Consider the following 6,655-nt stretch of genomic DNA (forward strand, 5'->3'; position numbering starts at 1 on the left):
AAAGGTAGAAATAACAAATATGACATAATTTATATAAATATAAAAACTATGTGTATATAAGGAACTGATTTTAAAAACAATTGCTCTTGATTTATAATTATTGCAAAATATAATAACAAGGGAAACTTGCTCTAACAAAGATCAAAATAAAGTATTATAATAATTAACAAAATGATGTATATACTATGGTGACCTTATAAAATTAATGCACATTCACATTCTGTTATGTGAGAGATGAGTATCAAAATTTTTCTTAAATGTCATTTTTAAGCAACAATTCCATGAAAATGTAAAGCAAAGCTGTGAGGATGGGGAGCAGGAGGGTGGCAGATCAGTGCTCCCAAAACTCAGAAAACAAAGATTCCAATTTGTCTAATACTTTCCCATATCTAACTCAGCAGTATTTGGGGTTTATAAAGAAAATGATGTTTTATACACATTCATCCCACATAATAAAGCTAAATACTTTACTAGAAGAATCAAGATAATTTTTACAGAGGCTCTCAAAGTGTTGAACAAGTTAATATGGCCAATTTGGAAAACAACGATTTCTTCATCTGTATTCTACTGATTTCTTCCAATCAACATTCAAACAAACCCAAATTTTTAAAACATGAAGTTACTCTGACATCATTGTCTTTAACTACCATCAAGGTTTGAGACAGAGGGAGAGAGAGAAATCTTCCATTGGTGGTTCAGTCCCCAAAGGGCCACAATAGTAGGGGCTGGACCATGCGAAAACCAGCAGCATGTAACTCCATCCAGGTCTTCAGTGTGAGTCATGTGGGCCCAAGTACTTCAGTCATCTTCTGTAACTTTTCCAGGCACAATAGCAGGGAGCTGAGTGACAAGTAGAGCAGCCACAACTCAAATCAATGATCATATGGGATACCAGTGTTGAAAGGCAGGAATCAAACCAACACTCACTGGGATGCAGTGTTGCAAGCTGATTTAACCAGCTGTGCCACAATGCCAGCCCCAGATACATATTTTTATAGCTTGAAGGAGATAATGGTTCCTGTTGATTATGGTTAATCGCCAAATGTATTTTTAAAAGACAACTTTTAGCTCTCTGCGCTACTGCGGTCTTCCAAGATGGCGCCGCAAAAAGACAAAAAGCCCAAGAAGTCAACCTGGAAGTTTAATTTGGACTTTACTCATCCTATTGAAGATGGAATTTTTGATTCAGGAAATTTTGAGCAGTTTCTCCGGGAAAAGGTTAAAGTCAATGGGAAAACTGGAAATCTCGGGAATGTTGTTCACATTGAATGCTTCAAGAATAAAATCACGGTTGTTTCTGAGAAACAGTTCTCTAAAAGGTATTTGAAATACCTTACCAAGAAGTACCTTAAGAAGAACAATCTTCGTGATTGGCTTCGTGTGGTTGCGTCTGACAAGGAGACTTACGAACTTCGCTACTTCCAGATTAGTCAAGATGAAGATGGATCAGAGTCTGAGGATTAGGTCAGGCCTCCCCGTAGAGGCTTTCCTTCACTCATGAAGTACTCATAAAAAAGAAACATCCAGAAAGGGATTTTTTCACTTATTGGGCAATTAAAAAATTGTATTCTTAAACCTCTGTCTTATTTATTTTTTATTAAAGAGTATTCTGTTTGCGTGAAAAAAAAAAAGACAACTTTTATTTAATAAATACAAATTTCAAAAGTACAACTTTTGGATTATAGTAGTTTTTCCCCCCATATCTACCCTCCCACCCACAAACCATCCCACCTCCTACTCCCTCTCCCATCCCACTCTTCATTAAGATTCATTTTTAATTATCTTTATATACAGAAGATCAACTCTACACTAAGTAAAGATTTCAACAGTTTGCACCCACACAGACACACAAAGTATAAAGTACTGTTTGAAGATTAGTTTTACCGTTAATTCACATAGTACAACACATTAAAGACAGAGGTCCTACATGGGGAGCAAGTGCACAGTGACTCCTGTTGTTGATTTAACAACTGACACTCTTATTTATGACGTCAGTAATCACCCGAGGCTCTTGTCATGAGCGCCAATCCTATGGAAGTCTCTTGAGTTCACAAACTCCGACCTTATTTAGACAAGGCCATAATCAAAATGGAAGTTTTCTCCTCCTTTCAGAGAACAGTACCTCCTTCTTTGATGGTCCCTTCTTTCCACGGGGATCTCACTCACAGAGATCTTTGATTTAGGTCATTTTTTGCCACAGTGTCTTAGCTTTCCACGCCTGAGAAACTCTCATGGGCTTTTTAGCCAGATCCTAATGCCTGAAGGGCTGATTCTGAAGCCAGAGTACTATTTAGGGCATTTGTCATTTTGAGTCTGCTGTGTATCCCACTTCCCATGTTGGACCGTTTTTCCTTTTTAATTCTATCAATTATTATTAGCAGTCAATGTTCTTATTTATATGATCCCTATGACACTTAATCCTATCTTTATGATCTGTTAGCATGTGCTGAACTGTATATCTCCACTCTCTCTTATTCTCATTCTTATTTTTTAAAAGGAATCAATTTCCAGTTGGATTTAAACACCTAAGATTAATTCTGTGTTAAGCAGAGTTCAACCAATGGTATTAAGTAGAAAAAGAAAATACTAAAAAGAATGAAATAGCAAGCTGTTCCTCAACAGTCAGGACAAGGGCTGATCAAGTCATTGCCTTTCATAGTGTCAGTTTAACTTCTACAGGTTTCCTTTTAGGTGCTCAGTTAGCTGTCACTAATCAGGGAGAACATATGATATTTGTCCCTTTGGGACTGGCTTATTTCACTCAGCATGATGTTTTTCAGATTCCTCCATTTTGTTGCAAATGACCGGATTTCATTTTTTCTACTGTATAGTATTCCATAGAGTACATATCCCATAATTTCTTTATCCAGTCTTCTGTTGATGGGTACTTAGGTTGATTCCATGTCTTAGCTATTGTGAATTGAGCTGCAATAAACACTGAGGTGCAGACAGCTCTTTTATTTGCCGATTTAATTTCTCTTGGGTAAATTCCAAGGAGTGGGATGGCTGGGTCGAACGGTAGGGTTATATTCAGGTATCTGAGGTATATCCAAACTGAATTCCATAGTGGATTTACCAGTTTGCATTCCCACCAACAGTGGGTTAGTGTCCCTTTTTTTCCATATCCTCGCCAGCATCTGTTGTTGGTAGATTTCTGTATGAAAGCCATTCTAACTGGTGTCCGATCCAGCTCTCTGCTGTGACTTGGGAAAGCAATGAAAGATGGCCCAAGTCCTTGGGCCCCTGCACCCATGTGGAAGGCCCGGGAAGAAGCTCCTGGCTTATGGCTTCAGAACGGCACAGCTCCAGCGGTTGCGGCCACCTGGGAAGTGAATCAGCGGATGGAAGACCTCTCTCTCTCTCTCTCTCTCTCTCTCTCTGCCTCACTCTGTAACACTGTCTTTCAAATGAATAAAATAAACATAAAAAAAAGAAAAATGTCTGTTTAGGTCCTTGGCCCATCTCTTAAGGGGGTTGTTTTGTTGTTGCAATCACAAAATTTAAAAACATTATCCTAAAATTCTTATAGATAAAAGCAAATTACACAGATGTTGTCAGAATCAAAAGGTAACTAAGTTTAATCTTCTGTGTATAAAGTTAATTGAAATTAGATATTAGTATAAAATAAGACTGGGAATAGGAGAGGGAGGAAGAAGAGGTGTGGGAGTGTAGGTGGTAGGGTGGGCACAGTGGGAAGAATCACTATATTCCTAAGTTGTACTTACGAAATGCATGAAGTTTGTATTCCTTAATAAAAGACTTCTCTGGGAAAAAAATAATCTTCTACATATATATAGAAAATAAAAGGTAAATAGCTCCCCAAAATGGTTTTTTAAAATATTATCTTTTCAATGTTTTTCCCTCCATTTTTTCATTTAACAAATATTGATTGGGGGCCTACCATTATCCAGACACTGTGTCATATTGTCCACACACACACACACAAAAATCAAAATGTATTTACATGTTGCATCTGATGTGATTTTAAAGTTAGAACCCATTTGATTTTTAAAATCAATCTCATCATATAATTAAGATGAAATACAAATAAGATGATACATGATGCAAATAATGAATTGCCTTGAAACTACTGACTTCTATATTTATTATGGCATGGCACAGACACAGTGGAATAACTACCTTGATTTAACAGTACTGTAACTTTAGCATGTGGCTGAAGACCAAAGGATCACGTAGTGTTATAGTCAGACATTGTGATGAACACATACTCACTTGCCATTTTTCTTACATAAACCCAAATCCATAGTCTGTATATGAAGCCAGAAAAATAATAAGGATAAGCTTACCTCAGAACAATAGTGACAAAATATTGCCCAGCAGTAACCCAAGTTTTAAGAAAAGAGTAGGAATAATTGAAAATGAAGGTCTTCATAATCTGAGAAAGAGGATAATGACACTCAAATTTTTTGAACTTTATTTTTGTGGAATCATTAAATTACTTGAAAAATATCAGGAATTATATTTATATAGATATGTGCTCTTATATAAAGTCATATAATTAAATGAAATATTAAAAGAATAATTATTTGCATGGGTATTCAATATGTTAACAGCTAACACTAAGTCATTTTTATTAAAGCAAAAAATTCCCATTATTTTTCCATTCTTGAAGAGCTAGAACATTTCCCTGCAACAGGTGCTCATTTGGAAAATTGTTAAAAATTAGCAGCTAGTTGGCTTTTGAAGAGATGGAACTTTTTAATTGTTCATATGAATTGTTCTCAATCTGAATTTTCATTGCTTTCTTCACTCTCTGTGACCTACAGAATAATCATGAAAACTTGAAAACAAAATGCATTTCCCTCTTCACCCTGCTTCTGGCCTTTGGCAAAGGCTGCTTATTTTCACATGTTTCAAATTAACTGAGTTAATGTGACTGGCTTTGTTTAGCAATAATTTCAAATAACTGGGCCTTTTATCAGGCATTTTTGTGTACCAGTGCTATTCATGATACTATCAAAGGCAGAAAAACAATATTTTTGTAAATTTTGAGCAAAATGCCAGTGAGTGTGATGGCAACAGTATCACATTTGTCATGAGATGCTTTTAGAACACTTAAAAAACTAGAAAATATTTAAGGCTAAATGTGATATTTCAAAGAAGTTGTTTAAAAGGTATATATAAATAAATGTTCCTAGACTTAGTTTCTTTAGTTATTAATATTTTAAACATTCCCTTTTTCACACAGCATTTAATGCATGCACATTATTCTATTATAATTATGAACTCACAGTTTACTTGTCCATTCACCACTGGCATTTTGGTTATTTTCAATATTTTGTCTATTACTATGAATCACATTTTTTTTTATCCATTTCTGATTATTTTGGTAGAATGTATTCATTAAAGTGTATCTGCTGGATTACAAGGCATTGCTGTGTTATTTGAAATCACAGGAGCAGGAACCATAGGGTAATGCTCTTAAGTCACAAACAAGATGTCATCTGTAGGTGGCACTGTGTAAGCACTCCTCTAAAGTGGACCAAAATATTATTTACAATCAGTATTATCAGTATTAATGCCTTCCAGTTCTAGATAATAAAATATTGACATATATTTACCTTACTTCCCTCTTGAAATATAATGACTATTAAAATATATGAATAGGTTAAAAAAAGAAAACCTTTCTAAAGGTTTGTGGAATTTCATCCGTTTCTTGTTCTCACAACTAATGTACTCATGTCTAAGCTCGTGCAAATATCTGCTGCAGACTGGCTCACAGGTTTGCCTTTCTTGAAGAAGTAGATTCTAAAATGAGATTTTTTAATATAAATATTTTTATTTCAATCTGGCAATAAGGACTCTGTAACTGATGGTGCTGTAATAGTGAAATTGTTAAAGCATCCGAGAAGGGATAATGATGGGAGTACATTAATGGCTTGCACAATGTTTCGGCACTTAAGAAATATGAGGGAATAGATGATTGAATTGAATGGCTGTGAATGAGTGCCATCAATTCAGTAAGGAGTAAAGGCAGGCCCAGGAAAAATAATCACTTTTTAAGGGCAAAATCTGAAAACTAAAAGGCATACTTGGCAGTATCTAAGGAAACTAAGCTCCTGCAAATGGAGAACAGAAAGAATGGTGGATTGGGCTCAAAACTAAATCATAAGATTCAGGAAAGTTTAAAAGTGCAATTTTTACTACAGAATCCACATAACTGAAATGACTCAGAAGATTCCATGAGGCGTATTCATAAAGGGTGTTTTAATAAAGGCAAAGAACAGTTTAATAGGAGAAAGACAATGTTAACAAGCATCAGGTTCCAAGAGACTTCCAGGCACAGACACATTGGGTCTTTCCTGGTCACACAAGAGCATGTTCTGGATCTGGACTGAATTTTAAGATTAGTGCAATTAAACGTGCTTTGGGGAGAACTTCCCTTATAGTCAGGGCCAAATTAGGCTGTAAACTCAGTTATAAGCCATCAACAACAACAAAACCAACCTAAGCCCCATCAGTGGAATTGTAACCTTTACATGGCATATTATAAATCAGTAGTTATCTCACTGCATTTATCAAAGAGTCAGCAGTCTTTCTTTCCAAATATCACCAAAAATAAATATAGAACTGTCACAGTCGATCTGTAAACTAATTCTGAGTTTCCTATGCCAGAGGCAGATTCCAGATAGGG

At 35.6% G+C, this 6,655-nt stretch overlaps 1 pseudogene across 1 annotated transcript; it reads left to right on the plus strand.

The window, feature by feature from the left end:
- The first annotated feature begins 1,061 nt into the window (after window positions 1-1,061).
- Window positions 1,062-1,631, plus strand: LOC100338464 (ribosomal protein eL22-like 1 pseudogene; annotated as a pseudogene). The gene has a single exon (XR_016229935.1). The product of XR_016229935.1 is annotated as a ribosomal protein eL22-like 1 pseudogene (transcript).
- The last annotated feature ends 5,024 nt before the right edge of the window (window positions 1,632-6,655 follow it).

This window comes from Oryctolagus cuniculus, chromosome 2, assembly GCF_051225735.1.
Source record: "Oryctolagus cuniculus isolate XC-2025 breed Fujian yellow rabbit chromosome 2, ASM5122573v1, whole genome shotgun sequence".
Classification (NCBI taxonomy): Eukaryota; Metazoa; Chordata; class Mammalia; order Lagomorpha; family Leporidae; genus Oryctolagus; species Oryctolagus cuniculus.